This window comes from Camelus ferus, unplaced genomic scaffold (assembly GCF_009834535.1).
Source record: "Camelus ferus isolate YT-003-E unplaced genomic scaffold, BCGSAC_Cfer_1.0 contig600, whole genome shotgun sequence".
Classification (NCBI taxonomy): Eukaryota; Metazoa; Chordata; class Mammalia; order Artiodactyla; family Camelidae; genus Camelus; species Camelus ferus.
Genome location: NW_022589663.1, coordinates 209,615 through 227,751, shown reverse-complemented (window position 1 = coordinate 227,751; position 18,137 = coordinate 209,615). Strand labels below are relative to the sequence as shown.

The 18,137-nt window shown below is 47.0% G+C and overlaps 1 protein-coding gene and 1 pseudogene across 1 annotated transcript in view; both read left to right on the top strand.

The window, feature by feature from the left end:
* LOC106730523 overlaps positions 1-18,137 on the top strand; it is a 134,128-nt gene that overhangs the window by 72,084 nt on the left and 43,907 nt on the right. The gene's annotated exons all lie outside the window — the stretch shown is intronic.
* LOC106731174 overlaps positions 1-18,137 on the top strand; it is a 55,498-nt pseudogene that overhangs the window by 10,495 nt on the left and 26,866 nt on the right.

The following is an 18,137-nucleotide window of genomic DNA, read 5'->3' as shown; positions in this document are numbered from 1 at the left end:
TTTTCAATTTTTGCAAAGAAGTCAGCTGGAATTTTGATAGGGATTCCACAGAATTTGTAGATCACTTTGGGGAGTCTTAACATTTTTAACAATATTGTCTACCATTCCATGAACATGAGATGTCTTCCATATATGTAGATCTTGTAAATTTTATTTCGGTGATACTTGAAAATGTTCAATGTACAAATCTTGTAAATTTTTGTTAAATGTATCTCTCATTTAATTTTTAATGCTGTTGTAAATGGAAAGGCTGAGCTTCTTAAGGGTGGGACTATATATCAATTTGTTTATTTCTAGGATTCCCACACAGCAAATACTCTAGGTTTATATTTGCTACATAAATCTATCCACAACTCTTCTGACCCCCATGTTATAAGAAACCAAGACTCACGTTAAGCTACCTGAACACCTATCTGGAAGTGAGAAATGAGACCCTTGGTTGAGGCTTTGTGCAGTTGATACTGAGAGCTTATTCAGGATGGCTTCATCTTAATTTCTTTTAAACAACCTTTTGGTGTATTTAGTCAGATACATTAAGAACATGGCCTTTTGATGTGCAGAGGAGCTAAGACTATAATTTTCAAATAATTTCGAGTGAGAGTGTTGTTCTTTAAACCTAATTTGCATCAGTCTTTGAAGATTTATGTTTCAGGAGCTTTGACTAAAGAACACCTGTCTTTATTCAATAACGACAACTAAATGCTCAAGCAACATGTAAGAGTTTGAGCAAACTGCCCCCGCCCCGTAGTGCTGGTTGGCTGCAGCTGTAACTGGAGTCAGCACTTACCTCTCCCAGTACACTTGTGCTGATCTGCTCAAAGGGGTTCGTCCAACAGTTTGTCAGTCTGTTGGAGAAAGCCATAAAACATTGATTTAAGGTTGCTGGAATGCAATATATTCTTATTAATATTAAGTAAGCACATATTGAGTGCTTACTGTATGTTGGGAATTGTCCCTCAGCCTCACATGAATATTATTTCTCTTAAAACCTCACATATTTCCTTGTTATTCACACTTTACAGATAAGGAGACTGAGAATTAGGTCTTCTCTCTTTTGGGGGGAGCTCATTATCAATGACGGGAAGTTGTAAGGAAAAAGATATTGATTCATCCTGAGAAAATATTTTTCTGAGAGTCAGCAATGAAGAGGGTGACCACTGAAGAGGGTGATCATTGTTCGATTGAGATGAGCCCCGGGTTGTACGGAGTCAGCATCCCTGTCCTGGACACGGCACGTGTAGGGCTGCGTGGTGGGTGAGGCGGCGAGGCCGCGCAGGGAACGCGGATGCCGGGCCGTTGGGCTGTGCTCAGGCCGGTGGGGCTTTCTCCTAAGGGCAGTGGACCGTCATTGACAGATTTTAAGTAGGGGAGTGGGGTGCTCTCGTAGATCACTTTTGTCTTGTAGAATGCTTAGAAACATTTAGAAGGCTCGGCAGGAGGTGATGTGATGAGTCAGAGTAGGGTGGCTGCGAGGTGTAGCAGTGTTCAGTTTTCAAGTGGTTTTCAGTCCCAGGTTTGTGGCTCAGTAGCCGTGTCACTTTGGATGACGCACTCAAGGAAGTGAAACAATTTATCTAATCAATTAAAGCAGTGATGTACCGACTTCCCAAGACTGCTGTGGAGATCCAGTGAGATTACGTGTGCGCAGTGTGCAGCGTGGTCCCCAGCACAGAGTCAGTGCTGAGTGAGTGCCATTGAGTACCTGGTAGGACAGGTGTGGGTGGTGGGACTCCATGACTGAGGAAATCTGGGCCCTGAACGAGGGGTCCAGTCACATCTGTGAGTGATGGGCCTGAGCTGGGATAGGGAGGGAGACCTTGTCCCCCGACCAGGGGCCCTGGGCAGGACTGCTATTGGAGGAGAACCGTGAAGTCAGCTCTTTGCAGGTGGAGTTTGAGGTGCCCTTGAGACATCTAAGTGCAATGTCACGAGCTCAAAGAGGAGGTCTGGGCCCGGCTGTGCATTTTCCTATAATCTCAATCCCTGAGGATGCCTGAGGTTTGATCACTGAACGTGAAGACATACTTTACAGGACAAGTGAATAGTAGTATCATCTCTGTCATCAAAGCTCACGTCTCTTTATTCATCACTCACTTTGTTAATTGGGTACTTACAGAGCTCACTTTACCGCCCTCACTTGGGTTCAGGCTCCACAGTAAAGAGCTGGTGAGCCTCCCTCTTTTCCAGAAGAAGACACATTTAGCTGGTAGCATTCTGTACCTCGCCAGACTTAGAATTTTAGTTTGTTGTATTAATTCTATTTTCTGTTGGCCATCTCCTGACAGGAGAGACGTTTTACCTCATGATCATGTTTCAATTAGCTGTTACTGAGAATTGCTGATCTGATCCATAGTGTATGTATTATATTAACTTTGTACAGTATTTATCATTTTTCTGTCTTTGTCCTTTAATTTTGTATGCCCCTTCAATGTTCTATCCTATTTGGGGCGTTATTTTTTTTAATTAAAAAATGTCTGTTAGCAGTTAAGAAAACAAAAACAAAGAAAAATGCACATGATATCTAAATTTAGAAAATATCTAGTGTGTTTTCTGTCTCGGCAATGGAGTGTTCTAGAATCTCGTGAAAACCTTCATTACACAAGTTCCTTGAAATGCTGATTAAGAAATAAAACCTTCCTTCCTCATCTTTCAAGCTGCACAGCTAATTGTCAAGAAAGTGAGGGGAAATCCTCAGAAGCCAAGACAAACCAGAAAGCAGGGATTCTGGGAGATAAGCGAGCCTTAGAAGCCCTGGGGTGCCTGTTGGCTCCTGAACTGAGTTTTAGTTGCCCTGACAGGAGGGCAGGAGGTGAGCCCGATTCCTCTCACACTGGGAGTTGGATGGCTGATCATATGTAAGGCCAAGCCCATCCCGAGAAGCCTGGTTTACTAAAGGTTGAACTAGGAAAAAAAATCCTCAAGGCAAGAAAGTAAGGAATGTCAATATTTTTGGAAGAGGGGAAAAATAACAAATCCAAAGTAAGGATATAGTTTAAAGCTGTTCTGGCATGAGAGTGACCACAAACTCCTGGCAGAAAAGCACAGCTATTCCTGGAATGAGAAGTTGTGTTTTGAATGGATCAGTGAACAGCCATTCCGAAAAAGGCCTCCAGAGTATTGTGGATCAAGATACTGGACCGCAAACACCTCTCTTCCAAGGTCTCATTTAAATAACCAGAAATGTTTTAAAGGAAAGAAGCCACAATCATATTTCTATTTATTGACATTACTATATGCTAGGAATTCAGAGGTGACTATGGAGTTGTCTCCTCTTTTATGGACCTTACTTTCTCTTTGGGGTGACAAACTGTATAGTCGGGGAGGTTGGTGGAGGGAGGTGTTTGTCTGTTGCAATTAGCCAGGAGAGGAGATTAAGAAAGCAGTGAAGGGTGGGTTAACTTTTTAGCTGAGGACAGTCTTGTTCAGTTGGCTTTTAATTGCAAGCTCAATGAGTTGCCACTGGAGGGAATAGATCTTACGAAGGATGGACTTAACTCAGGCCTCTTTAGAATGGACAAGTGAACCTGGAGAAAGACAGTCAAATCTGTGCAGACATTAAAGTTCACTTGAACGTCCTCCATCCCTGAACCAAAGAGAGGACAAATATGCAGCATTTCTTGAGGACAGAGGAGTGGTTTTTAAGGTTCTCCAAGAATGAATCCCAGGGAACCGAGATGGCCAGTTGTCAAACTGTGACTTTGCAATTTGGACGGTGTATCCACCAAGGTTATTGGCATTTTATGGGTTTCCATTTCTCGTTAATACATGTCAGGTGATGAGGACTGTGGACACACGTGTTTGACACCTTGTCGAGGTGACTTTGGGTTCCTGCCTAGAAGCGCGGGCACAGCTGCGGCTGCGTCATACATCTTGCCTGCCCATCCCGCTCCCCGGCTCCGTGATCACTGCAGAGTCGTCCCTTGTTAACCTGTCCATCTCCTCTGTGACATCATAACCCATGAAAAGACCGGAGCGTATTAACTTGGCTTTCTTAAAGTCAAAGGAACAGATCTAATATGGAGTCAGATTTGTTCTTTCCTATTTCAGTAGTGCCATGGAGAAGGAAGTTTGGGCAGCTTTTTGTAGGGTCCTGGAGGATTTCTCTCTCAGCGTCTGGGTGCCTCTATTGAAAACCCTTCATAGCTGTCTGGCGTGCTGGAAAACCACTCCGCCTGTTTTGCCCTGAAGATGTGTTCTGTTTATAACTCATCTCTACTCCTTGGAAAACAACTCAATAAAAACTCAGTTGGTTTTCCACCAGCCATGGGCAGGGGTGAGGGATAGCATGTTATTATTTTATAAAGTAAGAATAAGAATAAGAATAGTAAGAATAAGAATAGTAAGAATAATAAAAGAAGTCTTAAAACAGCACTGGGCACATAGCAGAGAGTCAATAAATGTTTCCTGGCTTAAATCAAAAGTGTTGGCTTAGTGATTCCATGGCTGCTGTATTTGCTGATCTAGTTACTCCTTTGCTTCATTACACTTTTTTTTACTGAAAAAGAAATACATGCATATGGTTAAAAAAAAATTCAAACACAGCACAAAAATATACAAGTGAAAGAAGTTTCCCCTCATCTTCTCTTCTTAAAGCCCTCCCTGGAGATGCCACTGTTTACTATCCTTCGTGTGCTTTTCCAGATATGCTATGCACATTCCCACCTATGTATGTAAATTCCTTTAAAGTTTTAGTTATTTTTAACTTAAAGGGATTTAAATCCTCAAGTGGCTTCTGCCTCGGTAATAGAAAAGAACAAATCTGACTCCATATTAGATCTGTTCCTTTGACTTTAACCCTTTGCTCTGTCTCCTAGGCTTCATCTTGCTTGTAAAACAATGTTGCCTAGAGCCTGAAATATACAGAAGAGCCTATTCTGAAGGCTCTGACCTTTAAGGATATTTAACACTTTTCATTCATAAAATGATAACAAGTTGCAGAATAGAAAATAACGTTTGTTTTGTTGGAGGTTTACAGAGATTTGACCCAGGCAGATAGCTGCAAGAACAAAGGATTCTAACAACAAGGAATTCCTACACCAAGAAGTTTGCAACAACCAAGCACGTAGGAAACGAGCCTGAATTCTGACTTGGGGAGATGGTTTTCCAGGACATTAGTTTGCCATCTAGCTCTACAGAAACTTGCTTTTCCATGCCCCAGCAGCGGGTCTCCCAACTTATTGGCCTGTCCTTCACTGAGGAGAATGAATTTGGACTCGGTAACACTCCTATCTACCTAGCAAGCTGGGCACTGGAACTGAGGACAGCTCTCCCACACCCAGGAACCTACTGTGAGCCCTTGATGGTTCCACTTGGGTTAGGTGTGTTTTACCCAGGAGGGATGGGACTATGCACCAACACTCAGGCAGTCTGCTCTGTCTGGGGCTCTGATCTTGTACCTCCCGCTCCCCGCAAGGCCAACACCTGGGACAGTGGAGCTAAGGCAGAGATCGTGCCTGCCTGTTTCCCAGCCTGTAAAAGGGGAATATGTACACTTCCCAAGGTAGTTCTGAGAGACAACACCTGCGGGTGCTTGGTTCCCAGAGCAACAGGAAACCCAGCTCCACGTGGGGACAACGGGTGTGATCCCCGTAGGGGTTCTGCAGAGGCATCGGCTGGAGGGCTGGACCAGGGAGGTAAAACTTGAGCTGCGGGCCTTGAAGGGTTACAGAATGGTACAGAGGCAGGACTGCTGCCTCCTTCGGGGTGCCCCCAGAAGTAAAGCTTTTTCTCTCCATCTCCGCTACTCCCCTCCCCTCTCCAGATCCCTCCCTTCTCTCTGCTTCTCCTGTCCATCTGTCTCCCTCCACTTTTCCCCTCCTCTCTTCCTCCTCCCATCTTCTCCCTCCCTTGCTGCCCTAGCTTTTCTCGCAGAACCCAGAGGATCGCTGGCCCTCCTACGCATGCGCAGTCAGTGCCAGCTGGACCGCGGTTTGGAAGCTCCAGCTCCCAGCCAGGGATCGGCCACAAAACCTTCTCAGCTCTGTCGCCTGGTAGGCCTTTGGCTCCTGCCCTGGGCCGGGGACTCTGGCTGTGGAAGTGAAAGGAGGGGGCTCCCGAGAAAGGGGTCAGGCGGCTGCGGGAGGGTGGTCCACGTGTCACAGCCCGCGAGGGCGTGAGTCAGCGTGTGTTCAGCTGAATTGCTCGGGGCCAGCCCTCTGTGCCCGCGCCACCTGCCCCGGCGCCCCGGCGCCCCGGCCACAGCTGTCCAGGGCCAGGTGTGCACCTGCCGCCTCTCGCCCCAGCCGGGCTCCCCTCAGTCCGCGGCTGGCGTCCCCTTCCCCTCTCCCACCCGCGAGTCCTCTCCTCCCGGGCTTCCTCTCCTCGGCCACCGACCCGTCCCCAGCCCCCGGGCGGGCTGTGTCCCGCGTGGGCGGGGTCTGCGGACCGGGACGGGGGCGGGTGGCTGGGGCTGTGGCTGGCCTCCGAGCGAGGCTGCAGCCCCGCTTTCCCTGCCCCGCGACCCCGGGGCTGCCCTCCTCTCCCTTTCCCGCTCCCTGAGGACCAGCTCAGCGGCGTGGGCGCTGCTCCCTGGGCTGAGAGCCTCCGGCTGTAAAGCCCAGCTTCTCCTGGTGGAGTCGGAAAAAGGGATTGTCAGTGCTGAGCGAGATTCTGTCTCCTCCCTCAGTGTTTCTGCCCCAGGTAAGTACCTTGAACTCTTTCAGGTGTTATGATGGCGGTGCTTGTTGATGTCACGTGTTTTTATAGTGAGAGGGATTACAGTGTTGAAAGCAGGGCTTGGTTCAGTTAAAAATGAGCTGAAGGCATGAGGCTGTGACATGCTCCTTCCTTCCCTCTCCCAGGGTGAAACGTGTGACCGTCGATTTTAAAAACATAGTTACAGTCCCTAACTAGCCCAGCCCAGCTAGTGTGTGTTAACAGGAACAGCACCACCAGAGGCGTTGGAGACCCAGGGACATTGCAGTCCTAAAAAGCTCCTGGCACAGTTTGGTTTGTTTTGGTTTTTTGTTTTTCTTAAATTGTGGGGTAGACTAGTTGTATAGAGGGAAAAATAATTGTCAAGGAATATTTTTTCATATAACAGCTTTATTGTGATATTGTTCACACACCATGAAGTCCACCCATTTAAATGGTACAATTCAGCAGCTTTTAGCATATTCACAGTGGTGCAACCATTATTATTCCAGAACGTTTTCATCACTTCAGAAAGAACAGTGGAAATGAATGACCTATCCACCCCTCCCCAGTGGTGGTTCTAAAGAAGTTTCTTGGCTGTTCCTGACCATAAATTAACTTGTTACATTCCATGAAAAATCTGGTAGGAATTCTAATCAGAATTGCATAGAATCTGTCTATCAAAACAGGAAGAATTAATGTCTTTATGACATAAACTTCTACCCATGAATATATCTGGGACCCTATCTTTTCATCTCTCCAGAGCCTGGCCCATGGGAAGTCCTCACTAATTGTTGGGCTTGTGAATGATGAGATTCTATACATCATTAGTTGCCACTGTAGCCTTTCACAGAAGAGAAAAGTAACCTCAGTGAAGCCAAGTGACTGTCTGATGGTCAGAAAGAGTGACAGTCAGTGCTGGAGTGATCCAGTGGACTTGGTGCTTGTAACCAGAATTCTCCACCACCTACAGCTAAGGGGATAAGAGTGTTCTTTTATTTTATCTTAATGGCGTTGATTTTATTTATACTTATTTTTTAAAATTATTTTTATTGAAGTGTAGTCAATTTACAATGTTAGTTTCAGGTGTACAGCAGAGATTCAGTTATAAACATATGCATATGTATATAAATATGTTTTAGATTGTTTTTAGCACAACTCATTACAAGAAATTGAATATAGTTCCCTGTGCTATATAGTAGGTCCTTGTCATTTATTTTATATTTATTAATGTGTATCTGTTAATCCCCCCTTTCCTGCCTGCTAACCACAGTTTGCTTTCTATGTCCATGAGTCCATTTCTAGCAGCATCATTTTTCCTAGTAACATACGCTGGTTGACTGCTTTCAGCTTCAGTAATTCCATCTTATCTGTGGGCACTTTTCTTCTGGTGGGCCTTTATGTGGTTTGCACACGTGGTAATAGAGATTTGTACTTGGGAGAACTCCAGGCCTCGTGTAGTCCCTGGTACAGAGTGCCCACTGAGCTGATGCTTGAACTGGGAAAAAAACACACTAAATGTTGGAATTTCCACTATGGTTGAGACTTCCAGGTTTCTATAACCTGTTTAGCCCACCTTAATATTGGCTGCACCCATACTGGGTAATTTGGTGGAACTTCATGTTATGGTGGTGTAGAGACAGGGCCTTGTATGCTTCTTCTCTTTCCTTTTTCTAACACTCATTCTCCTGGGCCTCCCAGATCCTCCCCCAGCAGTGCCCAGGGCTGGCTTGATGCTGCGCTGAAGCAATATTTGTTAATAAGGCCCTTTCCTCATCTCTTCTGAACTTCCGTTTCTTTCTCTGCACAATGAGGGCTTAGACTAGATAAGTGCTTTTCAGTTTCTTTTAAAGCCATGTTTCCTTTGAGAAACAGAAAATGCAAATCTCTCCTCCCATCCCAACCCTTTAGATTTTGATACTTCCTCCAAGGAGTGACATAGCTCTTTGTGGAAAATTGAAGTTATTGTGATTCCAGATGGCACAGAAAAGACTCTTCAGAAATTTATTGCAGGGAGAGGGCAGGAAAGGGGCAGCATGTCACACTTTCTAGTGTGAGCACTGGAGCAGGGGCTTGGGTTTAAATACGGTGTCTGACGTGGCCTCTCTCTAATCTTTCACAATGTGATAAACCTTTCTCCCTCAGTTTCTTAATGTGTCAAGTTGGGGTGATAATATTTTAGGGCTTTTGTGAAACATTATACACATAAGCCATTGTGTCTCGGTAGAAACAAGACCTGCTAGGGAGTCAGGGATTTCTTTAAAAAAAAAAAAAATCTTGTCCATAGCACTCTGTCTGTGTGTATTTTGAAGTTCCTGAAGGGTGAGGGTTGAGTCTAAAGTCCATCGTGGGACAGGTGGCCCATGGGTCTGTTTGCCCCAGATTGCTCCCTCCTCCCCAGTCCTCTTCCTCTCAGTCCAGGATGAAGTTCCCTAGTAGATTTACACAGAGGTCTTATGGAAATGGCTTTTCATTTTATTGTTTCACCATGAAGGGCTGCCATCGTAATCTCTGTGGTCACGTTTTGGTGACATGAATGCTATGCAATTGGGACTTTCTATTTAATAAAAAGAAAAAAATTACAAATACAAAATTAGACGTATGGTGGTGACAGGGGCTCTTGGAAGTGGGGACCATTAGCTTTGTTACTGTCAGGTGCAGTGGCCTCTGGCCATAAGGACCCATCCTCGTGCTCTGAAGTTGGAGGGACCAGTGGGTTCAGTGGGAATGTTAACTGAGTGTATCTCATGGGCTGGGCATTGTCCTATTTGTACTGTGTGTCCCTTATTTGAGACAGTGAGCTCATTTAACCTCAATAGCCTCTTTAAAATATTAGACTTTTTATTTTGAGATATAATGTAGGTTCCCATGTAGTTGTAAGAGATAATATGGAGAGGGCCTATGGACATTTTGCCCAATTTTCCTTAATGGTTCCATCTTGCAAAGTTGGGGTACAATTCATTACTGACTCACTAACACTTTGAGGTTTGTGTTATTGCCCTCATTTCTATTCATGATTAAACTGGGGCTTAGAGAAGCACACAGGCCTGCCCAGGTCACCCACGTGGTTAGTGTAGAGTCGGGTGGAACGTGGTCTTGGGATTTCCAGGCAGTATCATTATGATGGTCTGTGGCAGGGAGCAGCATTCACTTTTCTTGTTTATTCATTCATTCAACAAACATTTATTAAGTAACCTCTGTGGGTCAGATGCTTTCATAGGGTTATCTGATTCTTCAGCAGTACTGAGAATCAGGTAATGTTTTCTATTTTTTAATCTGAGAAAATTAGCTCTGAGATTTTATAACCCCCCCAAAAATATATAGCTCATAAAGGAGGGATAGTAAATTTGTACAGTCCCCCCTTTTTATGCAGGTGGTACCCTAGGCATTTTACATTTGCAAACTTCCATAATCCAGATATATTCTTGTAAGGCAAGGATTTTTTTTTTTAATTCAAGTATAGTCAAGTTTACAATGTTGTGTCAGTTGCAAAGTGTTTTTGAAATTTGAATTAAAAAATATTTTTTGAGGAGTGTAATTAGGTTTATTTATTTGTTTCATTTTTTAAAATGAGGTACTGGGGATTGAACACAGGACCTCGTACATGCTAAGCACGTGCTCTACCACTGAACTGTACCTTCATCCCCAAGGCAAGTTTTCTTCTCCATAATTCTGCAGCTTAGAAGTTCAAATAAATTGGAGTTGAAATCCAGATCTTTTGATCCCACTGTGGTTCTTTTCTTTATATTCTGCTGAAGGGGTGTGGGGAAAGCAGTTCCTTTGTTCATTTCTTTATTCAGGAGTGTTGAGCACTGACTTTTCATCAGGGTCTGGCTAGGTGCTTGGAAAAAGAAAACAAGAAATGATCCTTTTCTGCAGGGGCAGGAAGCCTAGACCAAAAGCTGGGTAATGTGATCCGAGCTACAGTAGCCATGTGCAGACTCTGAGGACAAACTGTACCCCCGGCTTTGCTTGGGCTTCCCTTGCCTTCTGGTTGGTACACACCAGGTCACTGCAATGCAGAGGGGCCCGCAGAACACAGCACAGTATGTAAATCGATCTCCTCTCCCCTCTCGGCAGGGCCTGCTACATGAGAATCCCTGACTACGTGCAGTGTGCTGAGGACTACGAGACTCTCCCCGTGGTGGTCCAACACATGGGGATCATCTCAGAGGAGAATTTCCTTTGCATCTATAAGCAAATCTCCTTGGTGAGCCAGATCATCCCCTGCAGCTCCCCCTGGGCACTCTGTATCCACTACAGGCACCACTATGTGCCCGAGAATGGGTGAAGCATCTTCCAGACCCACCGCAAGGTCGTGGGCCTTGTCACCATTACTGACTGCCTCTCGGCCAAGGCCTTCGAGAAGCTCCACGTGCAGAGGAGCTGTATGGCACCACGCTTAATGACTCTCAGCTCTTTGTCTTTGTGCTGCATGGGGAGGTAGCAGAGCAGCCACGCACCGTCGTGGCCTTCAAACTACGAGGACTGCAGGATGGTGGAGAAGATGATCGAGGAATTCACTGAGTCACTCTGAGTCACTCTTCATCATGCTCAAGTCCAAGTGGCTGGATGGGCCCCCCGACAAGTCTGGGGACATGATCTCCCTCTTCTGTATCCTGTTTCAGAAGGAGGACTTCATGGGACTGGACACAGACAGCAGGTAATTCTACCTGGATGCCCGTCCGTCCTGGCTGTGTGCCGGGTTGCTTCCCTACATCCAGAAATGGATCGGCAAGGAAGAGGGCTGTCTTGTAGCCAAGGGGGAAGGGAGGTAATGCCCGCCGGTTTACAGACATTTAAAAGTGAATCCGCCTTTTTTTCACAGAGATCCTTTTAGGGTTAGTGTGGACACTTACTCCCGCTTCTCAGCCAGGACCCCTGGTGGGAACCCTGGAGTTGCTGTCCAATAGATTAGCCACAGCCACTGATGCTAGGAGCGCTGGGGAGGAGGCTGCTCTGAGCTGAGATGTGCTGTAGGTCAAATGCACATCAGACGCTGAGACTTGTCTAGTAAAAAGAATGTAAATTATCTTGTTACTTTCTATATTGATTACATGTCAAAAGGATAGTATTTTACATACAGTAGATTAAGTAAGATCTGTTCTTAAAATCACTTTCTAGATTTTGTTTGTTTCTTTGTTTCTTTGTTTCTTTGTTTCCCGTTTTAAATGTGGCAACTGGGAAACTTTCTTTACAATGGCTCTCATTTCATTTCTGTTGGGCAGCCTGTCCTAGGACAGTCTCATCCCTTTGCTTATAGATGAGATGCTGAATCCCGAGACACAGAACGAGGCGCTGGTTGAGCTGGGGGTGGAGCCAGTGTCTCCTGCCTCCCAGGCCCAGCACCTGCATGGCTCAGGCCCTCTCTTCCTGCCCGACAGCCACCATGCCAAGTTAGGACATCAGAAACACCGCCAGGGACTTCCGAATGAACTCCTTATGCAGGGAAAGGCATATCACGGAGTATGGGACAGAGCAGGGAAAGGTTCATCCTCACTTTGTCCCTGTGATTAAGTCAACGGCCACACTTTGCCTCGGAAGTGCAGATGAGCTCTTCTGGGCTGCCTAACCCCCCCCCTTCTGCTCTGTTTCCCCTTGTATCTATCGTGCTGTCCCTCGGGCAGAAGAGGGTGAGATGCCTTTGCCGAGAGGTGGTCCCCCTTTGCTGGGGAAAGTGAGGGAAGCTGTGTCTCCCCGGCTTACGGCCTCGGGCTTTGATACTGGAGACCGCTCATGGCGGTCCCACAGGTGGCGGTCGGAGGACCTGGCACGTGCTGCCGGGCCCGCTCTTGAGGCAGTGCTCTGTGATTCTTGAACTTACCTAAGATCAGAACCTACTTTCTGGTTGTTGGTAAGTTGGAGGAGAAGATGCCAGAGAATTGATAAAAAGAAAGTCCAGACCAGCCCTGTGAGTGAGAGGCACAGGGGGCCCGAGTCCCACCTGCGTGTGGTGCCTGGCGGGCTCTGGATGAATTTTCAGTTCATCCCCGGACATGCATCTATGGCTTAAGGAAGGGGCAAGTTATGTCGTGGCCATGATCTGTACTTGTCCTCACAGGGCCCTGTGATCTACATGCCCGCACTCCCCTTCTGCTCCTTGGAGATGAGGTGGCAGGTTTAGGAGACTGGGTACTGCTGAGGGCACAGCTTCCAGTACCGTGCTACACCGAGGCTGGCTCCGTTCACCTCACCTGTCACCTCCTGCTGAGCCCCCAGGTGTTAGTCATCGTAGGTGCATCAGTGCAACGTAAGCAGGGACCACCTTCTCCCCATGGACAGACTGGTGGGTGAGCAGTGGAAGCCTGGAGCCCAGCCCCAGCCCCCTGGCCAGTGCCTCCTCTTTTGTCATAGGAGTCACTGTTGACACTTTTGCTCAGCAACTGCTTGGCTCTGAGTCTGCAGACCCACCAGAGAATGCCAGCTTGTTTTTGCCTTTTGAAGTCTGCCCTTTGGATTGGCGGAGTAGCTAGATGTGTTCTTAGCCCATAGTGGCTGACACAGTCACCATTGTTTACCCAGAACCTCGTGTACCAGGCATGGCTCTCGGCATCAAAATATAGCAGCGCATTAAACCTCCCTCCTGGTGGGTCTGTCTGTGTTGGTACAATAAGCGCTCAGCCAGCATCTGAACGTCAGTGAGATAATTCGGCCAGTGAGCTTGGGTCAAGCACGTTCTTCTCCAGTCACTTTTACTCCATTGTTGCTTTTACTATTCCACAGTCATTAATATTTAAAACAATGCTTTGATGCAGGAGCAGAGCCTAATTCTCTCCTGCTACTCTTGGTGGGAGTGACTAAAACTGTCCAGCCTGAAATGCGACCACAATTTGTAGCTCAAAAGCTGCCTAGACTCATGTAGGTGGAGTTTTGGTTAGGAGCGTTGACCACATTGGGGTCCCCCGGCAGCGCCGCTCCTCTCAGGCCCCTGCCTTCCCTGGAGCAGGAGGTGAGGGTGGGTCTCACCGTCCCCGATTTCCTGGCCTCACACACTCACGTAAATTCTTGTACATGCTGTCAAAGTAATTTTTGTTCTTATGAGTTTCTAATTTTCTCTTGTTCCTCTTTTCCTTTTTCTTTATTCCTTTTTCTCTTGTACTGCCCTGTGAGCATGTTGTTGTGTCTGAAAAGGTGGGCTGTGCACACCATGCATTGGAAATAGCTAGATTGCCTTCCGTGCTGTCTCCATCACTTTAAAAAGCAAAAACTTAACAGCTGCCTTGACCCATATATTATCCTAGTCATCTTTTTATTTTCTAATTTTTTGGAATATTTGCTTTGTTAGCACAACACCAACTGGTGTTTGATACCTGTTAAAATCCTAGCTTTGAGGACCCTGTTTGGTCCTCCTTATATTTGGTGACAAATGCACCCTTATTAAATTTGTTTGATTGTTTTCTAGAAGTGAGATGCTAATTGATATAGCTGGCTGCTGAGGGATTATTTTAATGGAGTATTTAAACTTGTAAAGTCAAATTCTGCAGCATCTTGCTCGATTCCCTCTTTTACACAAACGTGCTCGGCACGCAGTTCAGGGCTGTCGCTGTGTGACGTGCGTGACGGCGCTTCCTGGCCGGTGGTCACTGGTGAGGAGGTGGCAGGCTCGTGGGTGAGCAGCTGCAGGGGACGGTGTTGGAGGAAGCAGTCACCGTTTTCTTATTTTATTTCTTTTTGCATTCTACTTCCCTTTGCCATTTATTTTACTTTGCCTTCATAAAGGAGCAGAAGCGAGTCTAAAATCCATGCCACTCTTTTGTTCCCTTTACGAGGCTGGTTTTTCTGAGTATCAGGACAACATGGCCTTCTCCTAAGTAGCTGGCTCACCTGGATCTGGTGGACACAGGGACCGCTAACGGGGACCGTAGCTTCCTCTCCGTTTCAGCCAGTGGGCATTCAGAGCCGGGTCTCTGGTTTGTCTCAGCAGCCGTGCAGGCCTCCCTGCACCGGCCTGTACTTTTTACCCATGTTGGCAGTAAATAGCTGACTCTGTGTCTGTTGCCGCTGGCGTCCACCACTGACGGCCATGTCGTTAGTTTGCGGTAGTGAGTCTCCAACACCCCAGTCAGCCGTGAAGGAAGATGCTTTGGCCGACAAAGGACTTTGGATTCTCACCCCCACCCTGGTTCATCTCACCCGGGGGAACGGTTTGGCCACTACCGTCATGCTGACCATGAGGCCTTGTTTCTCCTTTCATGCTCTGGTCCAAATGTGGACACTTCGTTTTTCACTGACTTGGTCTCGCTTGAGACAGGCCAGACTTTCTGAAAGAGTTCATCACATTCTGGGTGGGGAACAGAACAGAAGTAAGTGTCACAAGTAGAATTCCAGGCTATCTGGGTTGGCAAATGCAGGCTGGGATTTGTGATGGCTCGGCTGTGCCCTGGACACAGGCCTTTCCCGTGGCTCCCAAGATCCCAGGGGTTGGAGTGAGAACAGCCTTGCCTGGGTTCCTCCATCCTCATCTGCTCACTGGCAGGTGTGTCTGCTAACTAGCAGCTCCCCCAGACCTCGGACCCTTCAAAGTTCAGATCATGGGACAAACTCGAGTCCCTTCTCCTGGGCCTCCTTTGTGAGAATCCAGTGCCTCCTGAGGCGACCCATGCCAGGAGATGCCTCCCCCTCCAGGGAGCACCCTTCAGAGGACTGTGACTCAGTGCAACAAGCTGTGAGCTTGTGGGGTTACGGCCATGGTCCCTGCAGAACCAGACTTGAGATGGGCTTAGTAATGGAAATAATAGGACTGATTCCAGGGCAGGGCTGGGGGAGGGAACAGGGGAAACTGAATATGAGCTTAAACACCTAGGTGGGTGCTGGGTCTGTTACTAAAATGGGGAGCCTGGGAGGTACCTGCCAGGAATCGAATTCCAGAGTAAATGGTGGACATGAGGCATTTTTAAGATGCCATTTGTCATCCAAGTTAGGACTTCAAAGAGGCAATCAGGTCTATGAGCCTGGGGCTCCGATGAAGGAGCCGGACTAGAGATACACGTTAGGAGTCGTCATTCTTAGCTGGTGTTCACAGCCGTGTAGGTGGATGAGCTCATCTCGAGAGGTGCAGACTGAGGCTGAGGGGGCCAGGGCTGTGCCTTGGTTGGAGGAAAGCCCAGACCATGCACCTTTGGTGCGTCAGTCAGAGGCGTTTGTGATTTTCAGAGCAATGGGATTTATCCTTAAGGGACCGTGGGATGGGCAGGGCCACCCTGGAAGAATTCTGAAGGACAGATCGTGGCCACGTGTGTGACTTGTGAAGTTGCAGAAACTGCAGGGTCCGGGAGGGTAGACACCTCAGGGGATGGAGTTGGAGTGGGGAGTGGGGAGAATATAGTCACACTTACCTGTGAGGGAGGGAGGGAGGCCTAGGGACTCCCTGCCCTACCGAACTCGCTTTCCCATGAACAGAAGGCAATCAGACAGAGTATCTGAGGTGAGAAGGGAAGGGCGCTGGGAGAGGAGCCAAACTAGAGAATGGTGCTTGGACAGTTCTGGAATAGTCTCCCTGCAAAATAGAGTTAAAAAACCCAGACTCTTAAGAACATTGATAGTGATTGGGGAGGAGGCAGTTGTTTTCCTTGCCTCCTAAGGGTAAGGCATGTATCCAGGTATACACAGAAGATTCAGGCAGTGTTCCGGGTGCTTGCTCCTTACCAGAGGGAACAGTGCAACTTTAAAGGGGGAGAAGGGCAGTGGAGGGAAACTAGCCAGGCCCCATGTCAGGTACCAGTCGGCCACCCTACTTGCGTGTTGCAATCACATCCATTCCTCCCATGTGGGTGGTGGCAGCCCCCTTTTGCAGATTGGGAAGCCTTCTCAGAGGGGTTAAGGAATTGGTCCATGTAGCGGCTAGTAAATGCTGTAGCAGGATTCAAGCAGGGCCTTGTCAGACTTCAAGGGTGTGATTTCTCTACTAATTCCGGTACCTACCTTTTGTACCTGGAATGGTGAAGTGGGTCAGTTTTGGAGCCTTTCAGAAAAAGTGCGATTTAAGTGCCTCAGGACTGTTTCACAAAGCTCAGTGTTCTTTGATGGTTCAGAAGCACCGCAGTGCTTTACTCCCCACAGAGGTTAGGTCTTACTCCTTTGACGATGACATGGTTGCAAATGACGTACAGGTGCAAAACCAGACTTAGCAGCTTCTGAAGGAAGCTCTCCAGTTCTCCCTTGATAGACTTTATTCCACGGGATGTAACTGTGCTGCAGCATAGGCCTGAGCCTTCTATATGGAGTGAGGGTTTGATATCCAAATTTAGCATAAAATGGTCAGATGAAGATAATCGACTTTGACAATTCATTTTTGGTTTTCATTAGACAAAATATACTATCAGTTAATGGCCCATATAGAGAATGAAATTGAGTACAGATCATTGCATTTCTTACTTTCTATTTAGATTTCTCTTACAGCATAAGTTTGCCTGCTTTGGAACATCAGATCCACCACCAGGGCGCCTGTCAGTGTGTTGATGTGATTGCATTTACACACTGAATGTAATCTGGGCTTCCTCAGCCCCAAACACTCCAGTGCAGAATCACGGGCTGTAGCCATCTCTTAGTCACACAAATACTTCTAAAATTGTATGATGCCACAAAAGAAAGAAGAGAGAGAAAGGGATTGCCTTTATCAAAATTCCTTTCAATTCTAACTGCAAAGTGTTGTTGAGGAGCTCTGGTTTCCTTTGTATATGAATATATACATTTATTTGCATGTAACCTGGGTTTTGGACTAGAACACCAAGCCTTTGCTGTCCACAAAACACAAAAATAGTAGTCAAATTGCCAACGTGTGAAATATTTTATTCTTTTTTCTGAGAAGGAATCCTTGAATTTGGGACTTGGGCTTTGATTTTTGGTTTTTGTTTCTCCCACCCCTCTTGTAATCTCTCACTCCTTCCCACATGACCCCCAAGAGGTCGTGGTCTCAAAGGAGCGGACAAAAGCCCAGTTGGTCACCATGCAGTGCTGCTGTAGAGGGAGCCCAGCCAAGACATAAAGGACATAATTAGAGAGGACTTCCTGGAAGAAATGGGCTCTACATTCAGTTTTGAGGACAGAGTAAGAGTCAGCCAAGAGAAGGAGTCAAGAGTGTGTCTCAGGTTGTAGGTGCAGCCTGCGCAGAGGCCTGGAGTCTTGTGGGGTGGGGTCTCGGGTAGAGTGCCTTGTGTGGTCCAGGGTGGAGGGTGCCCCTGCTGGGGAGGACACAGGAGAGGGCCTGGGCTGGAGGGAGTTTGAGGAGCTTGGGTTTTACTAGAAGTGACACAGGAGGCAGTGAATGTTGTTAGCAGGAAGTGACCCTCAGTAAATGTACATCTGGTTTTACTTCTGATATTCTACAGAAAGAAGGGTCGGGACGGGCAAGAGCAGCTCTGTTTGTCCCTTTGAGACCCACCCCGTCATTCATTTATTCATAACACGCTCACTTCTGCGTGTCTAGGGGAGAGAGTTTGGTCCCACAGTAGTAAGCAAAATGTATTTGCTTCTTGGGAGCTTAGCAGTGTCAGAAGTTGACTTAG